Genomic DNA, 24,921 nt, shown 5'->3' on the forward strand with positions numbered 1-24,921 from the left:
CATCCTCTGACCTCAGGACAATGAGCCAGTTGCCAATACATCTCCTAATGTTGCCTGGAAAGTCAGCCTCACCACAGTGGCAGGAAGGCATGGGATGCAGGGGTGGCGCTAAGGGCTAGGTGGGTGGCAAGTGGCATATTGGGGCTGATAGTGTGACTGCATGTCCTCCTCCTGGCCACCAGTCCTGGATGAGCACCATGGGCTGAACTGCATTTCAGCATTTAGAAACCCTTTTTCTTAGCAATGAGTGGCCAGTATCCAAGTGAAGTGACTCATATGTGTCGTCCTCCTTATTTAAGTTGGAGTCTTCCCCTTCAAGCTTTGCCTATTCCTTGAAGCCAAACTGCTGTGTTGCTGGGGAAGGGAAAGACGGTTCTCTGCCTGTGTCTCTCTTCTATGTTGCCATCTGCATTCCTTCCCAAGTAACTACCTCATCTACCTCTTAATATTATCCATCTTAAATATGCTTGGGAGAAAAATTTGTCAGCCTGGATTTTCCTCACTGTTTTCCAGCTTGGTGTTTTGGCACCATCTCTTCCTTATGTTCACGTTCTGCTGGTGTCCCTTCTGCACCTGGCTCCCTTGGACTGCACTTGGACACCTACTGGACAATGTCAAGCAGGCATATCTGAGATGCACAGGATGCTCATTTCAGTGAAAGAACTGCAAAGCATCTCAGAACAAATTGTTAGCTTTTCAATGGGGCCAAAACCACAACTCTATCAGAGGACCGATGCTTTCTAGAAGTTTTTAATGATATGAGAGTGGAGATAATGCAAAGGTGGAAACACCTGACATCTTGTGTGGGGAATTTAAGCTAATGCAGTTGTAAAAACAAACTGAATACATTTTAGCCCGTGAGGCATGTGGCTGCATTGTTACTGTTTGTTAATGTAATCACTAATTCAGTCCTCTGAGCCAGACTGAAATGAAAATATTCGTTTATTTTAATTGTAAAGGACCAATGTCAAAACTATGCAGGTGGAAAGAAGCCATTTTCCCTCCACCGTCTGTCTTTCTGGCTTCTCTTTGATCACATGGAGTGAATTGGAGCTGGCTGACCCTGTAAGACTGCAGTAGGATAACAGAATGGCTGGGATGTGTATTTGTCTCCAACAGGGCGCTCTCAGGTTTTTAACTTCCCTCTCTCTCTTCTATCCCACCTCAGCGTGTCCCAGGCAGCCAGAGCCAGAAACGGCAACTTGGAGAGAGCTGCCCAAAAGCACTGAGACTTGGGAAGACCAAACCTGAGACAGTGGGAAAGATCTCTGCTAGAGCAGCTCAAAAGACAAAACTTTAAAGTTTTAAATTAGTAAAGAAAACCTGAGTTACCTTTAAATACATATCACAAGGGGGAAAACCCCCAACCAAGCACCCCAGCATATGTTCTGTAGGAGGTGACGCTTTCACGCTTGTGTTTGTCCCGTCAGAAAGGGACTCTAATTGGACTTGGATCTACACAGTTCCAGGTGTCTTCTGCTTCAGGTCACCAGAGCTATTTGTTTGTTTTGCTGGTGTGCCTCATATCTTGGCAAGGTGTCTCGATTACCAAGTGAATGTGGATTCAGCTAGCTCCAACCAGCTCTGGCATTTGAAAAAATCCTTTTTCTTCCGCTTGAATTTCTCTGCCAGCTGCCTGCAAGTCAGGATTTCCCAGCCAGCAGCTCTTGTTATTATCTGTTTTCACTTGCCTTGATGTTTACCATATTGGACTGCTTTTATCTCTATTAACCCTACATCAGTGTGAGGTCCCAGTATTACACACCCTTTTGTGGCCTGGGCACTAGGTGAGAGCAATAATAAATAAATAGACAGTTCCCTTTATTGAGAAAACAGTGGGGTCTAAAATGCCACCCAAAAATAACACAAGTGTTGATGATCTCAGGGAAGTGAATAACTAAAAGGCCAAATGAAGGTATTAAAAATCAAAGCTTAAAATAATTGACAGCTCATAAGACTAAAGCTGAACTCTGTCTGCTAAAATTCTCCACCAGATGAAAACTCTGCTATGAAAATAGTTCTGAACAGCTGAGAGCAGGACAAGCTGGCCTGATTTTCTCTGGTCTCAGAAGCTGAATCGCTCCTAAGAAGTGCTTTCATTTCCAACCTTAGATACATCTTACAGTCATTTAGACAAGAAGGTCTGATTTTAAATGCATCTAAAAACATAAAGGGGGGATTCTCAGTCTTTAAAGGGCCATAAAGTTATTCTGAACAAGCACCTAAGAGTCATCTCGTCCAGTTCTCCGAAATCATGAAGCAAAATCTGGAAGTTGAGCCAGTATTTCTTTTCAAAAGTGACACGTGAAATCGGGTTCTAGTTAAAAACCCCTCACAGGTCAGGTCACTGTCAGGTCCGTGTTCAACAAAGGCTTCAGGATACTGCTGCCCTTTCCGTTCAAGGAGGAAAACTAGTTTCTACTGGATTTCGGGGTGAGTGTCATGTTCAGCTCAGCTCCTTCCTCAGCGGTCTGTGCTCAGTCTCTGGAGTTGCAGTGAACGGATCGCTCCTTGTGCTTCGGGTTGCTGTTGCCCCGCACCAAGCGGGGCACCAAGCGGGAGCTGCCTTCGACTTCCCGGTTCCCTCAACGGCTCAAGGCAGATGCAAGAAAACGAACCTCCCCCCCGCATAATATTTTAATAATTAAAACGCACATTTTGACCATGTCGCTGTTTTATTTACCTCACGCACTACGTTGCATTTACCTGCCCCATGAAAACAACGCACAGGCTTTGCTACCAGACGTTTCGCGTTCATTGCTGCGGCTCACAGGGGTGCCCTGGGGCAGCAGGGTACGCTGCGCCCAGCCCGTGCCCTCCGCGCCCGCTACTCCGCGCAGCGCGGCTCGGCTCCGCACGGCCCGGACTCGCCGCCCCGCGCCGCTGCTCCCGGGCACCTGAGCGCGGCGGCTGCGCGGGGGGCGGGCGGGGCCGGCCCTCACATGCGCGGCGCGCCGGGAGCCATTGGCTGGCGCCGGGCCGCGGGCGGTGCTCTGGGGCCGGCTCTCTCCCACCCCGCCGCCGGCAGCCGGTGCCGTCCGTGCGCCGAGCCATGCGGGTGCGCGCTGCCTGCGGAGAGCGCGCTGTAGGGCGCTGTTAGGAGCCGAGCCCGCCCGGCCCGGCCTCCCTCCGCCCCGCCCGCCGCCGCCCGCATGGCAGCGCCGCGGGACTGACCGCCACGGAGAAGGTCCGCGTCCCTGCGGCACGCACGACCCGGCCCGGCCCGGGCGGGCGGCTCTCGGGGTCCCGCAGCTCGCGGGGCCGGCTGTGAGGTGAGGCGAGCGTGGGGCCGGTGGGAGGCGGTCTGGCAGGTAGCCGAGGGGTCGCGTGGGAGGGGGCGGCAGCGGCACCCCCGCCTCTCCCGCCCCGCACCCCGTCGCGCTTGCCTCTTTTTTTATTCCCCCTCTTTTTGTCCCCCCTGCCTTGGAAGCAGCTGGGGTTCGTTTGCCAGTGCTGCCGCTCCCGGTGTGCCTCGGGGGCTCCTCGAGCGCTTGGCACAGCGGCTGGCGGAACCCCGAGTTGCGGCCGCGACTCGCCGCGGCTTTCGCCCGGGGGTGCGCATCCACGCAGGACGCGTGTGCGGGGGCCGAGCGGCGCTCCGTGCGCGGTCGCGCCGGGCGGCGGCGGTAGCGGGGCCGGCTGCGGGCTGGGTGTACGGCGTGCTGCTGCGAACCGCGGCTGGAAAAAGCGAGGCTGCTGGTGGGAGAGCCGTGTGGGGACCGGCAGCCCTGTTGTCTTTTCTACGGGTTCAGCTGCTGTTGGCGTTGCATCACACGCAGAATAAACGGACCTAAACCAGTCAATAAAACGCATCTTCAGGACATAAACGGCCCCGGTCAGAGAATCATCGGTGTTTCCTCGAGGAACGTCTTCTCCCTTTTCCCAGCTCCCCAGTACGTGGCAAAACCGACTCCTGCTCCTTGAAAATCCCTGAGCCTGTCAGAACAGCTGCTCTGTCTTGCAACCTCCATTTCCCCCCGTCCCCGTTACAAGTGCAGCCACGCTGTTAAACACGGATTCGGGCACAGAAGGCTTGTGACTTGCTCAGCCTCCTTGAGGGATGCCGGTCTGCGATCAGTGGGGAATGCTGGCTGTACATGTACAGCATGCCGGCAGCCCGTGGCAGTTTCCCCTCTGGATGCTCTGTGTTGTAGGAGCTATGAGGTAGGTTACTCAGACTTGAAAATGGAGGACAGTAGTGGTAACCAGCCTGTTGTTTGGTGGAATAAGTCTCAGCAGTACTTCCTGTAATGGTGGTGCTGAAAGTGATGTTTTTACTTGGGTTGGTTGCTTGTGCAGAGAGCGAAACATCTTCCCTAGCTTTGGGGTACCTGCTGCTGGGAAGCATTGTCAGGTACAGTTTGGGTTGCTTTTATTTTTTAAATAGCAGAGAGAAGTATTATTTATTTTTTTCAGCAAGATGTCTGTAAGCTGTTACAGGAGAGGTTCCTCTGTTCTGCCCTTAAGACTGAACGTAGGAAATGGTTATGCCCCCATGTTTGTGAGAGAGGGCTTTAGGATGTGAGAAATTTGCAGGAACAGCACTGAGATTTTGATCCCATGGCTCTGCGCTATCAAAAGAGCACTCTCATCGCAGATGGGATAACTAAGTCCCTTTTCTCTCGTGTCTTTTTGTCCCCTCTTTTTTTATTCTGTCCCCTCTTCCTGGTGGCAGAGGAAACCCTTGTTTTTGAGACTTAGGACAAGGATTGGTAGTATAGAAGGTTAGTGTTATTTGCTCTTGATTGCCATCTTAAATTAATTCACCAAGCCTTGCTCGGAGGCCAGGATCCTATTCATTCTTTGTGATTTACACATCCCCTATAAACCTTTTATTGTTAGTTGAAACTGATTTATGAGGTCCTGATCTGGGAATATGCTACTGTGGCTATATTTTTTGTGCCTACACCATTTTCTCCTATGTTTCTGAGCAAGCCTTGCCTTTGTAGTAAACTCACTTTGTGCTTGCCTCTATCTTGACTCCTCTGAAAAGCACTCGTCTGTTATGTGCTATTTTCTTGCTCATAATAAGGAATATTTAAGTGTTTGTTGTTTGTGGTCCAGATCCAAAGTTTACAAAAGCTAGAAAAGGTAATGTGGGGAAGGGAGCAGTGTTAAGCAGTAGTTGGTTTTGTAAGATCCAAGTATGCATGATAATCTGTAATCTGTACCAATCCCGACATCCATGGAGGGACAGTAATCTGTCCAACATGTTCAGACCTGGAGGAGGAATTCTAAAGTTGTAGCACAGGCAACAGAGAAAGTCTGTGTGCTGCCATCATGGGAAGGTAATTATTAATAGGAACAAACCTGTGTGCTAACAGTGCAAAGATAGTGAAAGTGCTTAGTTGCTTGCTATGGAGAGATTAACTATTGTATGTAGCACTAACACATAGCTGCACATATGAAATATAGTTCTCATATTCCAGCTCTTTCTTAGCCCTGTGTTCCTTTTGCCTCACATAGCCTCTTTCTCTTTTGCATCAGTAGGTAGGTGGTAGTATGGAGATGTCACGACTGTACATCCTGTGTGTGGACAGCTCTTTTGACTGCGTGCCCAGAGAGTGTGTGTGGGGGGGAACCTCTAATGCTGTTAGTGGTATGCTTGCAGTAGGTCCTGCCAGGGACAAGAGGATGAGAAAATAAAGGCTAGTGGAGAAAACAGCACGTACATCCTTGTGATCAAAAGGCTCGCAACCACGTGTGTTGTGGCTTGGTGCAGTTTTGTAACAAGTGACTATACTGAAATTTCCTGCCTTGACCTTAGTTCTTTTACTTTCTCCAGATCTTCATGTTCCTTCTGTGTATTGAGGTTGTGTTAAAAATCTGTTGAAGCCAGTGGGAGTAAGTGAATTTTGAATCAGGTCCCATAAGACTGGCTGAGTTTTCCCCTGTGTGTTCTCTGATGGCTCCTTGCTGCTGTGTCAGTTCATCCTTTTGCTGCTCACCGGTTGGTTGGCTTGGGATGTCTTGCAGGCAGGGTGCTGACTCAGCACTTCAACCCAGTGTCTTCCTTTACTTTCTTCTGCACCTCTAAGAGCTAGAGGGGGGTTCTGATACAGGTACATGGACATGTGATCGCTGAGGATGAATTAGTGTTCCGAGGCTTAAAGCATTTAACCAGTGTGGGGTTGGCAATGTCTGTTTTACTGAGAATTAGCTTGGGTCACAAATGGTAGAACCCAGGAAACTAAGTTAGTTTCTCAACTAGATGCAAACAAAAGGGTGTTCCACAATTAGTGTTTGACCAAATTATGAACTATGAAAGTTTTACATTTCCTTTAAAGAAAACAATCTGTATCTTGTAATTCACAAAATTGCTGTAGAGTCTGAAATATTAATAAAACTTAATTAGCATTTGTTGTATTCAGATATTACTCTATAAAGTGGAAAGATCAAAATGTGTTTCAGTTTCTGCTCTTTCAATTTCTTGCTAGAGTTGAAATGAGTCTGTATCGTTCTCCTTTTATTCCTTTATTTCTGTTTCATTTATTCATTTGTCTCTTGGCAGTGGGAAGATTTTATCCTAGGGGAAAAAAAAACCCCAAACTGATCTTTTAAGGAAAAGACGGTAATTCTCTCCAGAAACCTTATGCTCAGATAAAGACTTGTTTGTGCTTTTGCATAACTGACATTTTAAGCATTTTTTTAATAACGAGCAGTGAAAAGTCTGTGGACCTCACCATGCAAAGACTTGTGCACATGACTGATTTTCCACACATGCATAGTCTCATGAGTACGCACACATGCGTAAGGCGCTCTGGGGTCACTGTAAAGGTGCTTGATCTTGAAAGTGTTTATTCCTGGCTGTGATGTTGAGGTGCTGTGGGCCTATGCTCGTAAATATTTGTCCAACGAGGGCTGGAATTCGGAGAAGGATGCTTTTGAAATACAATTTTCTAGCAGCCACCAGAGTTATATTGGTAGAAGCAACTGTAGTTAGTGTTTCAAAGCTATTCTGTACCTCTTCCCTTGAGAACAATTTGAGCTATATAGATATATTTTTTTTTTTTCCAAAGTTTGACAAAGTTAAGGATGGGCTTGACTCAAGATCTTTCGGTCTCAGCAAATTGAGGGAAATTTTCTTTTAGCCATTCAATAAAGAATAGGTGCAGATTGCTTGCCAAACAATTTTACCCCTCAGAGATTCCAAACAAACTGCAGAAAGAACAAAGCCAGTATTTCTAGTGTTTAACTTCTAGAGAACCATCTTGAGTTTTGGCGTGATGAAAAGGAAAATGCGTCACAAGTCAAGTTGTCACTTTGTAATACCATCAGTAGTACTCATTTCCACGTCATTAATTTTAACTGACACTGCTTCAGTCTTTCTCTCACTACAAATTTCTTTAATTAAAAAGAATTGAAGCTCTTTTTACTTATATTCTCTTCAGCTGTTTGCTTCCAGTCTTGCTGAGAACAGGTTCCTGTCCTCCTTCAGGAAATGGGTAGGAAGAGACTCTCAAAGACCTTCGTGTAGTGGTTGCCAGAGAGTTCAGGGAGATATCCTTGAAAGGAAGCTTGTTTTCTTGGATTCAAGCCAGAAAAATGCCACTTTTGCCCAACACTTGGAGGCAAGCAGTAGTATGGGAAGAGAGTATGGCTGCACCAAGGACCTGGTTGTTGGCACTGTTTTAAAATGAATATCTTCCTTTTTCTTCTTCCTCCTTTTCAAGTATAAATCAGGATATGAAAACATGTTCATGTAGTCTCAAAACTGTTGCTACCTATAGTTTTCCTTCTTTCCACTTGAGCTCCTTCCTCAGAAGCAATTTGTTCTGAGACTGAAGTAGTGTGCAATTCAAGACTGCAGAAACAATCATGGTGTAAAATACAGTCACTCTTTGGGAAGGAGGAAAGTGATTTGTTGCTCAGACTTTTTTTCTTTACAGAGACCCTTTTCTTGCTGAAGGTAACTCTGATGAAGAAGCAGAAAAAATATAACCAGGCTGAAAGCAGGTTATATGGCAGCTAGCAGCAGATAAGGATAGCAATCAGCTTTATTCACCATGGCTCTGCATTTTGTGTTGTGTGATCAATAGGGAAAAAGAAGTGGTCTGGTTCTGTGACCCGACTTATTCCTCGTTAGTGTAAAAAGCCTTTTTTGTTACAAGTGAGGCATCTCAGGTATTCTGTCTTATGAATATATTCTTTGAAGACCAGGAAAACACAATGGAAGACTCCTCAGACCCAAGGGGTGGGCATAACAGACAACTAATGTTGCTACCTTTTCCTAGCAAATATCTCTTCAAACTGTTTGCTGTGCATTTAAATTTGAAAAAATTGCACAATTCCCAATCTGGTGTCTCTATTTACTTGCTCAGGACTTTTCTGTCTGAGTCATGTCTGCTGATGATTTCCCCAGTATGTCAAGACCATGGTTGACGCCATCTAAATACACAAGTCTATGTCTGGTTTAGATATCTGTGACACTCACATGGAACCCATAAATATGATGAGACTTACAGCAAACAATGTCCTGGAGACACTGCTGGAAACCAATGATGCATCTGGATGGATCCCTTCACTGGATTCATTATGTAAAGATAGACACAGAAGGGGAAAAAAACACAAAGGCTCTTTATAGCCCTTGCAATGAAGCAGTGAGGCAGGCTTCTACTTGCCCCCATGCAACATAATGGCTACAAAGCCACAGACAAGATGCAGGGTTTGATTTTATTTTTGCCCTTGGACTTCATTCTTTACAAGTCAGCAATGAGATAAGTTTCTCTAGAAAGATGTTCCTGATTGCCCTTGGGTTCTACTGAAGCCAGGACTGACACACCTCTAGTGTTTTCAAGTCTGGCCAATGCCACAGATACCAACATGCCCACTAAGTGCAGCATTGTGTTTTTGGGTGGACCTTGTTTGAAGCACTTCCTTCTTGCTGCAGTGATTTTCCAACTTGGGATTATAGCTCTAAGGAGAAAAAAATGCATAGGGATGTGCATTTGAATGTGACCTCTGAATATGTGTCCTTAGCCATTGTGTAAGTCCTTAATTTACACAATTTCAGCTGGTACGAGAACTTGGATAAAGAACAGCTATGCCTAGAATAGCCTTAGTGCAGGCTTGCTGAAGCTGTGTGTGCTAGAGATGAAGGTAGTTCTATCGTCTGGAAGTACATTAAGATCAAAAGAAAAGTTGGTAACCCCAGGGAGATATTTCTTATACCTTGATATGTCCACATACAAATTTGATTTTATGATATTTTGTCAACAAAAAGTATGGTTGGTTGTCTCAAATACACCGATTAAAAAGACAAGATTGTATAACACTGATTTACTAACAATTGGAAATAACCTTTCAGTTCAAAGGCTTCTTCTGTCAATATGAATATTTTATACAGTGGTATTATGTAATAGACATTTTGTCACCTTTGCAGTCCTGCACAGGGCAACACAGTGTTAAGCTGATGTCATTTGGATTGTTGAGTATACGTTTGTCCACTAAACCAATGCAAATGTCAGGGAATGATTTTCTTAAAGGGCCGTCTTGCATATTTGAACATAGTACTTTGTGTACAGGTAATCGAAAGGGAGACTGGGAATTATTTTGTTCTGACAGTTTTGCATTAAAGCTTGAAGTGTGAAAGATAATGCACTAACTTGCTTTGTTTGTTTTTAAGCACCACTATGGTTACAAACCCTTTCCACGTGCTTTAGCAATTGCCTTCATCAAAGATGCACAGAGGAACCATTCTTCACACTTAAACTGGTGTTTAAAAATACAGAGTAGTCTGCGTACAGGGTTCCTCTCAATGGCTGCCATCCAGAAACTTTCATGTACTTGCCTTTCTGTCTCATTAAATTAAGAAATAAAGCCTAAACTACCTAGCTTCAAAGAGGAACTGACAAAAGGGAAATGAAACTTTTAATGCACTGGAGTTGTTTTTCTTTAAAGTAACGATTGCTGTTTTATAACTCATACTAAATTTCTTCACTGTTTTACCCCTTGTCACTGTCAGCAAACAGAAAGGGAAGACTGGCTTCATAGTTTTGCTCCTTTACTTATATCTGTGACAACGAATCTGTGGACTCTAGAAACCAGGAAGTGGAGGAATGCCAATACACACTGAAGTTGTCAGTTTGATCAGTGCTAGTGCCTCAATGGAAAGTGTCTACGAGGAGGATAGTGGGAGAAGAGTGGTTCTTGGAAAAGAGAGTGCATTGAGAGTGATACAAAATCGTACTACTAGTAAATCAGGACAAAGAAACATGCAGTAGTTTGGAGAACACTATTTCCAGTGGTTAAAATTTGTGGTTATGCTTTGTTTATTTTTAATCTGTTTTAATTTGTAATTTGATTTAGGATGTACCTGGACTGAAAGCTGAATTTAAGAATGCCCTTATTACCATCAATCTAACCAAAACAGATTTTTCAGGAAAACTACTGGGGCCAGAGTTACAGGAGAACAAAAATAGTAAAGTATGTACTAAAGCCAGAAAATAAAAACATGAGACATGCAGAAATACAAAAGAAAATAGTAGCAGTCTGTCAAAGGAAAGGAGATTACAGCATTGTTGAGGTGTGAGTAAATAGGAAAGAAAATCTTAAAACATGGACATAAACTTGCTGTAATGAGTACCTTGTAGTGCCTATAAACTTACAGGCTGAGTTGGTACCAGCCTGGTTCTGAATGAATGGTTTTGCACCTGCCTAACTAGTGTGGTAAACTCCTGGCGTGTCACTGTGTGCAGGGGCCCGGAGCAGCCTGCTCACAGCCGGTACGCAGCTGGTCAGTGCATCAAGCGTGGTGCTCCTCCTCTGCTCCTCACCCATGGAGGCAGGATGGCAGCCCTCAGTCCTCTCACCACTGCTGATTTCTGTTGCCTCATCCATGTTAAAGCTTCTTTGGTGTCTGATTATTTATCTGCTTGCTGTGTGTGCTTGTAAGATCCTAGATCTGCCTTGCTATCTGTCAGAATGTGATACCAGAGCTGCCAGTGGCAGCCTCCCATCTGTTGCCTGTGGACCAAACAGTGTGTTACCTATAATGTGGGGAAATTTTGCCTGCTCATCCAGCAAAACTTGATTTGTTAATCTCTTGGTTATATTCCTGCCTTCTGTGACAGAAGAGAGAAAGCAGGGAGAAGTCTGCAGACAGCCTCTGGCTCATAGAGAGCAGAGGAGGAGGTGGCCACCAAGAGAAGGAAGGAAAGAATTACAGGGAGCTCCCAAAATAAAGCGTGTATTGGGTGGCATGTGAAAAGCTGCAGCAAGGCCCTAGTGTGGACAATGAACTCTACAGGGAGCAGCAGTGGGGTTCTGTAGGCTCCCATGGAGAAGGAGCAATGCCTAAGGTGCTTTCAACAGGGAGTGTTGGTTTCAAGACCAGCTGGAGCAAATTTGAGCTCACAGTACTGTTGAAAAGGGCAAGTCCTGCCTTCATGGCACCCCCCTCTGCCTTGGTTAGGCAGGACACTTTTGCCTGGCACATGCCAGGGGAGAGGATGGGAGTGTGTCCATGGGCAACCGCTCTCTTAAGCAGCAGAGTGGCAACAAATCAGCTTAAGCTAATTGTGAAACCTCTCAGAGAGCAACAAAATCTGGTTTCTGGTATTTATCTGGTTAGGTTACATGCTGCTTTTGTCAATACTTCTTCAGTAGGTTTCTGTGCTAGTTTGGGTTTTTTCTCCACTCTTGATGGCATGACATTTTTCCTGTGTGGTGGTTTGTTGTTTTTCTTATGCAGCAAGTTTTTATTATGCAAGGGAGGAAGATGCCATTTTAACCCAAGTGATTGTCAACTGTCTGCTGTTGGCTGGGTACTTGGAGATACATATAGAACTGGGAATTATTCAGTTGGGCTGTAATTAAACCTTGAATGGCTGGAACTGCTTCACTTTGTTAACTGAGGCTTTTTTTTTTTTCCCTTGAAATCTCCTCTTCTTCCCTAAAATACTGTGATTTCACTCCTTTATGGAATGATCTCTCCCCCCCCCCCCCCCGCTCTTATTAATGAGTGTTTCCCTGTTAAATGCAACTCCTGTTAAGTGCAACAGAAATAATATTTTCTGCAGTGGAAAAGATATTTGATCAAGAGACTGTACAAATGAAGGTAGCCACATGTAGAGTACAGTACACAGGACTTGTACACATTTGGAGGTTGCACATGTTATACCTGAAGTGCCAAGTGGTGTGATTCAGATAAAGTTGGCCCTGGTCAGTGCCAGCACCCTGGTGTAAATGGGATAAGTCTTTCCCTGTGCTGGATGAGCCTGAAAGAAAATAAGGATTAAAGAGAACGAGTGCCAGAGGGGACTAGGTTATAAGAGAAATGGTACATGTTCTCCTTATTTAATTTTCATACCCACTGTCCCACATACTGACTCTATAACAGTGGGTGTGTGTTCTTGTATCAGAGCAGATGTTTCTGTAAGATGTTGCTTTGTTTTAATAAATTGAGGTGTCACTTCAAAAATGGGAGAGGGAGCTAAGAGAAGAAGCATAAAGAGAGAATTCTTCAAACAGGATTTGGAACAAAATCCAAGAGATTTTCTGTAGCAAGAACTGCAGGGAAGATTCCTTCACTAGTCTTGACTCTGCCCAAGCATTTACTTATGCTCTGATATGATGTAGATGACAATTTCTGCTGTAGTATCTTTTGTGAAAAACAAAACCAACCCAAAATCAAAATCTTAGGAGGATGTGTTTTCTTTTATTTCCCTCCACCTCTGCTCTAGGTATATTCCAACTGGTATGCTCATTCTGCCCTGGGAAGGAGAGGGTGGTGACAGGGATTCAGGTTCTGATGGAGCTCTCATTGACAAGCTATCCTGTTCTTCCATGCCTTTCCGAGTGTGGTGGTGCTGTGTAGTCTCTCCTGACACCTTTCCTTAAAGGCTCATGGATTTTCAAAAAAATGCATCCCTCCTGCTTTGGAAGTGGGAACTGCCTTTGCCATCTTTTCAAAAACTTGCTTTTTGGGTGGGTGCCAAGGAGGGGTTAGAGGGCATGGCAAGCCCTACTTAGGCCTTGCTTATATGGGTCTCTGACCTTGTGAGAAAGGGTTATGGAAACAGTCAAGGTAAATGACCCTGTGGCTATGAGAATGTTTTCTGTCAGAGCTCAAGTACAATCCAAAGGTCTACTCTGAAATTTGCTTGCAATAGACCTTGGTAAAGTATCTGGTCAGAGGTTTGGGGTTTCTTTTGCCTGTGTATTTAAACAACAGTCTCTGAGTGAGAGCTCTGCTTCCGGTGCTCTATGCTGCAAAAAGGAACTTGGTTCTCCTGAGACCACTTGACCACCCTGACCCCTTTGAAGGGGAAAAACAAAGCCCATATAATTTCTGTACATCTTTAAGATGCATATTTTACTTGTGTATTTGACAGTGTCTTCCCCATCTCCTTATCTTCGGTCTCTACTGCAAAGAAGAAACCTGGAACAGCAGGTTCCTGCTAACCTTTTAAATGCTCTCAGTGAAAAGCACGACACAAGGCTTGTTCCTGTGGGCCTCTGAGTGCCAGTGGGCACCAACCCTGCAAAGGCCTCAGAAAATACATTAAGAAGGAAGTGTGTGTGGAGGGGTGGTTGGTTTGTGGCTTTTTTTTTTTCCTGTGGTGGTTTGGAAGCAGCTCAGGTGGGTGAGTGCAGCATGCAACAGTCAGCAGTGCCAAGAAGGGCTTGGGCATGCGACAGCTCTGTTCAGGGTGCAGCTAGGGCAGGAGATGCAGTGATGGCTAGCCTGATGCAGACAGTTGTGCCCGTTGCTAGGGCACTCATTCTGCTCACGAGGCAGCATCAGTCATCTGCAGCTTTCTCGGTGTTTGTTGATTGGAGGCAATTACTGTAAAATACTTGATTTATAACGAGGCATACTTAATAAGCAGCAAACGAAAATAAATACTTATGAATTACCTGCTGGAGGCTGGCTGTTCATTTTGCTGAGTTGTTCCTTTCCACTTGCAATCTCTGCTCTGCCCTGGAGCCTCTGAGTCACTGGAGGTGAAGGCAGCATGCTGGAGTCTTGGCTTTTGGAAATATTGTGCAAGAGGAGGGGGGAGAATCCTCTTTCTTCTCCATTTTGTTTGTCCTGGGGATAGATGTGTTTTCCAGAGTGTTTTCAGGCAATGCATTGACTCAAGGTGGTCTACTTGCGTGACATACTGCTGTGCATGTAGTATGTGTAGGCAGCAGTGCAAGTGTGATCAAAGCGGTTGTATGGCCTGGGAAGGGATGGTGTAGAAATAACAATGCTCTTGGTTAATTCTGGATGAGCCAGTAGGTTTAAGAAAACATATGGAAAAAGGCAAATTGCTAGTTTGCAGGGTCTCCACTCTTTAAGAACAGGACAATTCATGTAGAGTGTTTCTCAAATTGTTAAAATAAGGATATGCTCAGCCTTTCCCAGAGAGCAGGTGTTGCTGGCAAAAGCATGACTAATGTTCTGCTTCTGTGGCCCAGAGTGGTGTTTCTCTGACATCCTGCTACCGTCACCACTTTATTCAGACACTTTGATTCACAGCAGTTTGTTTTTATACAGGAAGAGTCTGTGGTGCTTGTCAAAATGAGAAAGTGACTGTCAGCGCCTGGTTTGGTATTCCCATCACCGGAGCCTCCTGGAGCCAGTGCTCAGCCCAGCTGAAGCCGGAGGAAGGAGGAGGAGAAGCACAGCCTGATCAGGTACTGAGCCAGGAATGGGAAAAGTTCTCTGAGGCTGAGTGGAGGTTACAAGAGTTCTGTTCCTTAAAAAGTCTTGCTAACGTGTGGTATGATGTGATACGGTGGCCCAGTAACAAAAACCACTTCATGTGTGGGTCTGGCATGGGTGAATGTCATATGCTTGAGTTCTGTAACAAATCCAACAAACAAATGAAACTTTCCAGTTTCTGGGGTATTTCTGCAGTACATCCCAATATGTGTTTGCCAATACCTGTATCCAGGCTCTATGTGAGTTGGAAAGAATAGACTAGGAATACTCTTTAACAAATGTGTGGACATGGAAAAGCAATTTGATGTTTTGAGGAAAGAGTTTTTCCTCAGCTTTATTCTTCGTCCTAATAGGAAGATATAAGTGCCAGCTTTCGAGGAGCACAATGTTCTGCAACAACGATAGAGCACAGAAACATAGCAGACCGAGTTTTAACATAAAACCAACTGTCAGCTTGCTAGCTGTGTTTTTGTTTGCTGAGATTCCTGTAACGATTCCTGGAAACAGGTATTCTTGCATTCCTATCTTTCAAATTGTCATACTTAAGAAGACCTTAGTTAGGTTCATCTTGTATGAAAGATAATCAGAGAAGCTCAAGGGTTTAGTTTATTGTTTGTTTTCCTGTATAACTGTACTTTTATGTGGAACTTCTGCTCCAAGGACTGTGTTCTGAAAAGACTTTGCATATCTTTTTGCACCTTTGGAGATTCTTTAAGGACTTCTACTTAGGTGTGCAGGTACAATGCTTGGTATGGCAGTGGCCTGCAATTCACTTCTATAGGGACACATTCTTTGAAGAGAGGCACAGTGTTTTTCAGCTTGAGTGATGCTTTCTCTCTAGAAATACCAGCATCTGTCCCTGAGATTGTGTGAATTTTAGTCACATTTGGATGCTTTGATGTGGTTTTTCTTTAACATTTATTGACCCAGGTGGAAACAGTGAGGATTTGTTTAGATGATTTGTTAAAAGAATTATTCCTAATGTTCTAGGGGTATTTTCCATCTCTGATTGTATCTTTGCTCGTGTGGTTAAAAAAGAGAAGTCCTTTTCAAGCATGCATTGGGAATCCTTCACTTTTTTTTTTATCTTGAGAAATAAGAATCAGCATTTATGTGGTTCAACAACCAACTTCCTGCTTCCCAAAGGAAGAGATAGCGTCTCATTCCCCTGCAAGCATCCCTTCTGTGAAGAGTCTTTGTAGGCAAGTTAGGGAAGCCGGCAGCTACTGATAAAATAGCTGCATAGCAGGATGAAGAGGGATTATTGAAGCATTACTAGGAAATTCATGGCTCTGTGCAAGACCTTACGTACTCCATAGACAACCTGACCTAAATTCTGCAGCCAGGCTTTAGTGGTTTCTGTATTGATGTGATGTGGCAGACTGGATAATGTGCAGCAAATCTGGGTTTAAAAAAAGGGAGGGTGGGGGCAGGATGGGAGAGAGAAAATATTTATATTTGAGTGGAAACACAGACAGGGCAGTCTTTACAACTGTACTGAATCTATCCTAAACTCTTCTGTTATTTTCTAACCCCCACTTTTCTTAATATTGAGTCAGGATGAGTCAGCATTATAAGGATGCTCATTAGGATGGAGAAATACATGGATGGTTTTACTCGTAAGAGACTTTTACAGATGGTTTGGAGTTGAGATGGGTTTTAGCAAAGATATGGTGATATGTATCTTATCAGCAGTGAAACAGTTAACCCAACTGACACTTAGTCATCTCTTGGTGTCTAATAGGATTAGTATCTACTTGATATAAGCCAAATGGCTTGCATTTATGTTTTCAGGAAGTCTGTTTCTCAAGGTTATAGACTGCAGACAAAACATGAAACAAGAAAACAAAATGCCACTTTTATCAAAGTGAAGTTGGTCAGTCTGACCTGTGTGCAGAATTTTACTGCTGTTACTTGTAGTAGGATTGTGACTTTGCAGTTTAGTTTCTGCTGGCACAAGCCCGGTGTGATGGCAGTTGCTGCTTCCTCCCTTTTGCTGTAGTCGTAAGCCAGACTGATGCAATGCTCTCCTTTGCCTTCACCCCTCCTGTGTGCATGCTTTGTGTCTCACCACTTCCTCCTGAGGTGCCCCTATGGCTAGGAGAGGAATTTAGTGCTGCTGAAACCAGGTCCTATGAAAGGAACAGTTTTGTATCCACTAAAAGGACTTCTAAAGTAAGGTTTTTGCTGGCATACTTGGGGAAGCAAGAAAAAAAAATCTTGGCTGATAGAGCTGAATTGGCAAAAAGTTAGTGTGGCTAGGGGCTTTCCTGTGCAACTGTTCTGGTCTGGTTACTGTGATAGAATGTGTGTGTGTGTGTATATATATATAGAGAGAGAGCATATTTGTATTTGGAAACCTCTTTCGTGGGAGCATAAACTTAAAGCTCTTTTGATTTTTTTTGTAGAGGAATTTCTGCAGCTGCAGAATCCTGAAGCACCAGGGGAAATAGTGATATCTTCAAACATAGCTGGTTTATTTTAGATCACGTTTCACTGACGTGCTTTTGATTTGTTTTAAGAACAGCTTGTCTGTATGAGCTACTTGTTTACTATATGCACACAATAATGCCGACTGTCTTCTGGAAGTAGGAATGAAAGGACTCAAGAAAGGGTGGTTTTGCCCGATTATTCTCTTTCATTTCTTGTGTCTTACTGGCATTTACTGACATTTTGGCATGTAGCTCCTCTGTGTGTTGTAAGAACACTGTTTGTAGGCAAATCTGATGGATTTACTTGCTGTCGACTCACTCCATGAATTAATGACAGAAATGTATTGGTACCAAACTTAATGTTATGAGGTAACCTGACAACTTGCTCTGGTCTATTCACTGAGTGAATTCCAGCTGTATCTTGTGCTGATGGTCCTTTGTATTTCATATGTTTGAGCTGTGTAATCTCGTGGCAGAGGCAAAGATTGGGAGTAGCTCACTTATAGAAATGAGTTTTTGGCAGCAGATAGCAAAGGGCAGACAAAAGATGGATGTCCTGAAGAGCTGTGTGTTTGGAAGCCTCTAGGGGAGGGTGTGCTGGTTCCAGGTGCATTGCAAATGGCAGACTTTCCTGGCTGTTCACTTGCAGATCCACTTCTAACTTAATGCTCAGGGATGCTCCTGCTGTGTTGTAAGGCTGCCTGCAGGTCTCAAAGTGAGGGATATCGAGGTTCTACCAGCTGCAGCTGGCATGGTATTGGGAGCGAGGGCTGCGGGAGGAGGGCAGGGCCAGTCTCAGCTGGTTCCAGCCAGCTTCTGGCCAACACAGAGCCCTGCTATGTGCTGAGGAGAGCCTGAGGGCAGCGACCTCACTGCCTCCCTGCCAGGTACAGCGAGGGGATGGGAAATCGTTTCACCCCGTGTGTGTGCTTCTCAATACCAGAAACAGTAATTAGAAGTTTATTAATTGACAAATAAATTTCCCAAACTCGTAAACTATTTGTTGCTTGCAACAATGTTGTTATTGCCAAGCCTGTCTCTGCAGCGGGAGGTTTTTTCCTCAGGTGTAGATAGAGATGTCATTTTTACTACATCTTGGCGATGAAACTGACGCTGTTCCACTGTTACAGTTTTCATGTCACTTTCTCTTTTCTTGTCCTCTCAGCAGAATTTTCAGTGTTAACATTAGATGCAGAAACTGGAAAACAGCCCTACTGCAGTGTCTTTTCCACTGGTTTTGCTCCCAGATTTCTTTGCCTGGGAGGCAGACTTGTCCATTGCTGATAGCAAAAGCTGGTCCCCACAGCCACACATCTGTGAGCTGAGCTCACGTCCTCCTGAAGCCTGAACTCAGCCTGGCTGCTGAGTGGTGCTGACTGAACAAGGATGAGGAAGGAGATGTTTGTCAGCAAACCTGATAGAGCAGAGAAAAATCTGAGAAGGGTCAAAAAGCAGCAGTGCTCCCTTTAAACCTTCAGCAGAGTCACATTGTGTTGCATGTTTTCATGTGTATAGACCTGTGTCCTACTGGATATGTATCAAATTGAGTAGATTGCAGTAATCTCAGCTATGTGTTTTGACACAGGATGGTATTGTTTTGCAATATTTACCTGCTCTTAGTTCTTGACTGGAGTCTTAGGAGGTGCGTTTTGGATAGATGGGGAGAGATTTTTAACACGTGGTCGCTCCCTCAAGCTTTGTCCATTGTCTTTGTCTTCAGTGGATGATGCTTTCTTGATTAAGGGAGCACGATCATAGTGTGCTTGTTCTCCTAATTAGAGGCTGTGAACACTGGAGCACCAAATCTGCATAGTGAGGTTCAGCATCAAAAGGTAAGGTATAAGCTATGCTCATCATTGTCTGGACCCGACTTAGTTTCATAGGGAGGCGAAACGCTTCTAACAGTTGAGCAACTACAGAAGGTATTGGGCTGGGATGGGGAAAAGTTGGCCTTTCCAAGATCTCGTTTTCCTTTTGTGAATAGGCCTAACATGTTGCCTAGTAATTTGAACCTCTTGATGGTGAAAAGGACATATCATAAGAAGTTGGTGATATTGTTGCCTAATGTCTGAGACAGTAGAAATGAGGAGAGAGAGATATTTGCAAGGGAAAAAAAATGAACAAACAGTTCTTCATTCCCCAATTATTTTAGGGCTGGTGTGGTTTAGCTGTGATATTGTATTATTCTGTCCACAGCTTTTTATGGGCCTCTTTTAGGAAAAAAACAAAACAAAAAAAACTAGAGAAATGCATTATCTATTTCAAATGCCAGAGTTTGCTTGCAATTATATTCCACTGCCTCTGGTGATCGGATGTATAAAATCCTACCCTCTGTTGCTAAGCAATAAACTCTCAAACTTTCCACTTATCTGCCTTTGCGTTCCATGAAGTAGCTCTTGCTCAGTATATTATTGAAAGCTGTGGAAAAGTTTTCTGTGTATAATTAGAATTGATTTGATCAATAAGGCATCAGTGTTTTTCCCATTCCCTTAACTCTGGTGTTCTGCAGGAGCTGAGCATTTTTCTGCTCATAAACTGAACCTGCTACCTTTGGAAGTAAAATGCTTTTCCAGACAGACTGCAAAACAATTTTTATGGGTAGTTCAAGTGACTTTGTAAGGAACGTAATGATTTTTAGCTCTAGTGATGTTTGAAATGTTAGGAGGGGGAAAAAAAGCCATGAAAAGAACTTCTGTCAAAAAAAGAAAACCCCAGACAGGCTCCTCCCCTGCTGCCAGGTGGTGTTTTGAAGTCCTGTTGTAGTTAAGGAGAACACTGGTCAGGTTTTTTTTCTTCCTATCTTTTCTATAGAAGAAGCATGGTGGTTTGAGGCTTCAGAGGGAAAGTTCAACCACCACCACGGCAAACAACAATTAACCCTTGTTGCTTTCACCAGAGCTACAGGTTGGGGTCCAGCTGTAGTTTGCAGCTGGATCTGGCAGTTTTTGGCAGGTCATGCTCAGTGGTGACTTGATGCCTCCCGTTACACTGGCCTGCAATGTTGGTAGTGCTGCTGCAGGTTGGGTGCAGCAGACATTCCTGTGGTGTGAGTGAGATATGGGGAGGGCTGTGGAAATAGATATGTTGCATGGGATTTTCTTTAGGTGTTAGAAGAAATGGGTTGTGATAGAGCTAAACATTCCCAGATCAAGTTAAGCACCTTTGGGTTGATGAGTAATGTCTGTTTTTCCCCAAGTCTGTGTGTTCCTTGCTCCTTGGGCAGCAGCTGATCAGTGGTAACTTGCAGTCAATATCTCCAGCAATGCCAGTATTTCCTTTTCAGATGAGGAAATGAGATGGGGAGCTGCAAGGAAGATCTGAAGGATGTGGATGAGTGTTTGGGAAGGCAGAGGTGGGTGGTAGTGGAGCAGGGAGGTATTGGAAGGGACAGCAAGGTGGAATAAAAAGGGTGGGTAATGCTATGGGAATGTATTAGTCCATTCCTCCTCTGGATTGTGCTGTCCTGGTATGTGTATTTAGATTGAGACAGGGATAAACAATTGTCAGCTTGGTAAAATGATCAGGTTGCCAAGAACTCCATTATCTTGTTAAACATCATTTCAAATTTATGGCATATTTGTCCATCTTTAATGCAGCTAATTTAAGATATGCAAATATGCATTTTAGCACTCTGTAGTTTCTCTCCCTACAGCTCATGTAAATTTTCTTTGTTTGTTTTGGTTTTACACCCCTGCTCTGTCTCATAGAGTTCAATCTAAAGGCAACAACTGAGAAACACTTTTTTTTCCCCCCACTAAAAGTGTATGGCTAGATGATAACAGATAGGACAACAAAAAAAAATGAGGTCTCATCCATAAACATTCACCAAAGCTTTATTTACTTATTTCAACAGCTGCTTCTGTCTTAGCTGGAGTTATGGCAACCTAAAAAGCCCAAAATATACTTTGCTTTGGCATTTAGTTGTGTCCTTATACGTAATATCCTAATGAGGAGTAGAATTACTTCTGTTTCCCTTTTACGTTGGATAGTGCTTATACATCCTTGGTAGAACTTGAGTGGGATTTTTTTGCAGTGTCATTGAGTTTCTTTTGCTTGTGGGGATTGCTCATATATCTGTGTTACTGGGAAGGCAAACACTTAAAATAGAACGATATGATGAGGCAAGGGCTGTCAAGTATTATGCATATATTCTGTGCTTTGCGTGCTGAGGCCCTGACCTACTTGAGGCCTCTAGGTATTTCTGCAATATAAGTGTGTTTAGCAATGATAAACTGCAGTATCTGGCCGTGGGATTCAGTGTGCAAGAGCAACACCTGAAAAAAAAACAGCCTTTAATCCATTTCCTGAAATGAGCCAGTTTCAAGGTTTCTGTTCTTTTGGAAAAGAGATTTGACAGTATGCTTCCATTCAGTTTATGCTGGCATGATATTAAGTAGCCAGCACCTTGTTTTAATACTTGTCAGCAAAGTAATATTGATTTATTTGACCTATTCTTTTGCCTGCATGTGTGCTGCAGTAGTTCTTTGAGAATAGGTATGTTGTTTGCTGGTTTGTTTTATCAGAAATAGTCAATATACCAGGAATAGCCAGCCTCAGTCACCAATGACATTGAAAATTATGAAAAAGAACAGAAGGCCCTAGATAGTCCCTAAACAGCAACAAAATGAGCTATAATGTGGTCAAGGAGAGAGCTGCTCGCAGCCCAGGGACACTTGCTAAGGAGCAGATGGGTTATGAAAACCTGACAGCTGTCTTTGATTTTTGAATGCAGTACAGATGTAGTTGTGTTCTCCAAATAAATACTCAGAGTAACCACATTACTTGCTGTTCCTTATAATGTGAAATGGCCGTTTCATGGCTTGTCACAAAAGACCTTGGAGCTTATTCTTGGCTTTCTGATAGCCTGGTCACAGATGATGGAACTAGGCAGGCTAAAGGGTCATGGCATTTTAGCAAGATTCTCTTAAAAATAACTTGGTGACCTTTCAGAGTTGGAGGTATCCCCAAGATAAGCTGTTTCAGACTGATCTGAGGCCAGGGATGAGCGTTTCTTATTTAATGCACTAAACATGGAGATGTGTAGGGTTCAATGGCTGCATGGATCAGCACTGGTTGAAAATGTTTTCTGAGGTTTGAATGGGTTTAACAGTGTTACTGGTGTTTCTTGACACCTTTTTTTTGGAATATCATTACCATATTAAAATCATTTTTAGAGGATGGACTTGTTTTCATTCTGTGCAACCAGAGGGCACGTAAGGAATGTGCATCTTGTTTTCAGAGCAGTCATAGACGTCTTCAGGAGCTGACTCACCTCTGTTTTGTAAGCAGGGTTTGCCTTCCTTTCATGCGGCTCTGCTTTTTTCTGTTCCCAAGTCCATGGTACTTTACATCTTCAGTGTGCTGGTGTGAGCTTGCCTCCTACAGTAGCATCTTATCCCCTTGTGCATGGTGTGCACTTGGCCTGATTTGGTACTAACAAACATAATTTTTTTGTTTTCTTTCTTTCTATTTGGGTCTTCATCAAATTACAGTCACAAAGGCACTTTCCCTGCAGCTACCTTGATTGTTAATAAACGGTAATTAATCATTGTGGGAGGTATTGTATTTAGTCTGTTACGCTGTCTCACTTGTATGGGCTTGTTTTCAGTTTTTCCTACAGAATATTTGAGGCTTCCCTGGGTTTTAGATGGGGATGCCATAGAAGGGTGAGACTGGGGAAAATGGGTCACTGTAAAGAATCAGAGGGAAGGCCATGGCTCTGAACAACTTGGGCGTTCAAGCTGCAATTTCAGGTATGTAGCACACCTTGAATTATGACACTGGATTCTACTTTCCAAGTCAAACTTACTCTTACACCTTAGTAACACTTTATTCATGGCAGGTGAGGTATTTTCCTGTGATTGATAGTAACTTTTCATTACTTCCTTGGATCAATTAATTTGTTTGAGGTTTTTGTTGTTTTTTTTTACTGGCAGCATGGGATGAGGTAAGATGCCAGAAATCTTAAGTGCTATCGTCACTCTTTTAACTAAAAGCTTTTCTGGTACTGTGTACCAGTATGTAAGTCAGACTCTTCCAAGAGGTCTGCTAGCTGGTTTGTTTCTTTTTAATAGCTAGGTTAAAGTTGGAAAATCTGATTGTTTTAACTGATGTTTTTGAAAAACTTTGTGTAGCTGGAAAACTGACAAAGTCATGTGAATTTCATGTCATTTCTACGTGATTAAAATCAAGGGCAGCAGCCTGGGCTGCTGCTAGAAGTATTCCTAGGAAGGCCATACAGAGAGAGACTAGGGGAGAGAGAACCCAGCAGAGACTGATATTTTCTGTTCTTCCTATTCCACTGTAGTTCTGAGGGTGCACATAGTGAAGAAGAAAAAATGGAAGCCTTTCTCATGGAAAACGGGTGGAGTGGTATCACCTTTCCTTATAGTAGCCAGGAGGCTGTGGAGAGGGGAGGAACAATAGGAAGCTTTTTTTTCTCCCTGGGTGGAGTTTCACATTTGACACTGATAAGTGGGAGCCTGATTCCAAGGCATCCAAGGCATCAAGCTGGTAGAAAGACAGCACCTTCCCTGGGAGCTGCTGGACTTCAGTCTGGGTTGGGTGTTCCTGCAGGAAACTCCACCCTCTTGTTCTATCTCTGTCTGGTACGTTTTCTAAGCCTTGACGTTGTCCTCTTGTTACTGCTGGCAAAAAGTTGCATGTGTGGGAGATATGCAAATGTGTTGTGATGTTCTGGTATAATTTTAGCGCAGGAAAAGAGCAAGCTCTGTACATAGGTATCATCAACTGAGCTCCAGTCTTGCAGCTTAGTTTATTTAATAGAGCTGTTAACTCTGAAGAGAGATTTACATGGATGTGGGGTATGGGATCTCAATTTTCTAGGCTTAAAAAGCAGCTCCTATCAAGCCATGCTTCCATAAAACTAAATTCCTTTTACAGGCAGTAGGAACTGTCAGTATGAGTGTAAAAGAATGGGATCATTTAATGGCACAACTATTGAGGATTTCAGATGATGTGAATTCCCTCGTTGCATGCAGTGCATACTGTCCCTGGAAGAGCACTGACTCTGCTAGTAATAACTGAGGTGGACTTGTATTTTCTCTTGTTTCTCTCAGTGTAAAAACTCTAAATGCTATTTTGCCTCGTGTTGGTGAGGTTGTTTTTATGATTTTCTTTCCAGGTGCAATGAGAACATCTTTTTTTGGGAGAAAGGAGTGAACTTAGAAAAATACTTTTCATATGCAGGGTTAAGTATTGTACTCATGAGGGTCAGGTTCCAGTGGAATTGCAGTCTTCTCATAACAATTTAGACTTTGATAAGAAAGTGGATGAGTCATTGCAGGGATTTGATGGCTGAAAAGATTGATTAATAATTAATTTTTAAGAAAGCAGCCCTTTCCTCTGTGTCCTAGCTTTCAACCATTCAAAAGATCATCAGATTCCCACATGTTCAGCATTTGAGTACTATGAGCATGTTTGTTTTGATGTCTTTCCCTGAACTGCAAATGTTGTTTTTTCTTTGCTTTTACTTACTATTTATGGAGATGGAAATGTCAAATTTGGTTTGAGTCTTTAGGTGAGGTTACAGCACTTTGTAAGAGCCAAATGTTCCCATTATTTTGGTGTGTTAGGATTAATTTCTACTTGCTTCATAACCATTTTGAGTTGCACTGATAAACTAAGTACTTCATGCATAAAGGTATTCCAGATTTTTGGTGTTTGTATGCCCTTGCATACAGCTTCACTTGGTTTTCCTCAATAGACATTTGTCAGTCAAGGCCTTGAATTTCTACAGGTTTGTGTTTGGATGTCTGACAGCAAACCCTGGGCTTTTGCTTTTATGCTGGGATAGCTGTAGAAGTGGAGAATGCT

General features: G+C 43.6%; 1 protein-coding gene across 4 annotated transcripts in view; it reads left to right on the forward strand.

Moving 5' to 3' along the window:
- Window positions 1-3,015: 3,015 nt before the first annotated feature.
- Window positions 3,016-24,921, forward strand: part of LRRC8D (leucine rich repeat containing 8 VRAC subunit D) — a 53,881-nt gene continuing 31,975 nt past the window's right edge. The window contains exons 1-2 of one of the 4 annotated variants that reach the window (XM_062003402.1): window positions 3,016-3,272; window positions 14,486-14,625. The gene's annotated coding sequence lies outside the window, so the exon portion shown is untranslated. The other 3 variants (XM_062003403.1, XM_062003405.1, XM_062003404.1) reach the window with 3 other exon arrangements.

Source organism: Colius striatus, chromosome 10 (genome assembly GCF_028858725.1).
Source record: "Colius striatus isolate bColStr4 chromosome 10, bColStr4.1.hap1, whole genome shotgun sequence".
Lineage (NCBI taxonomy): Eukaryota > Metazoa > Chordata > Aves > Coliiformes > Coliidae > Colius > Colius striatus.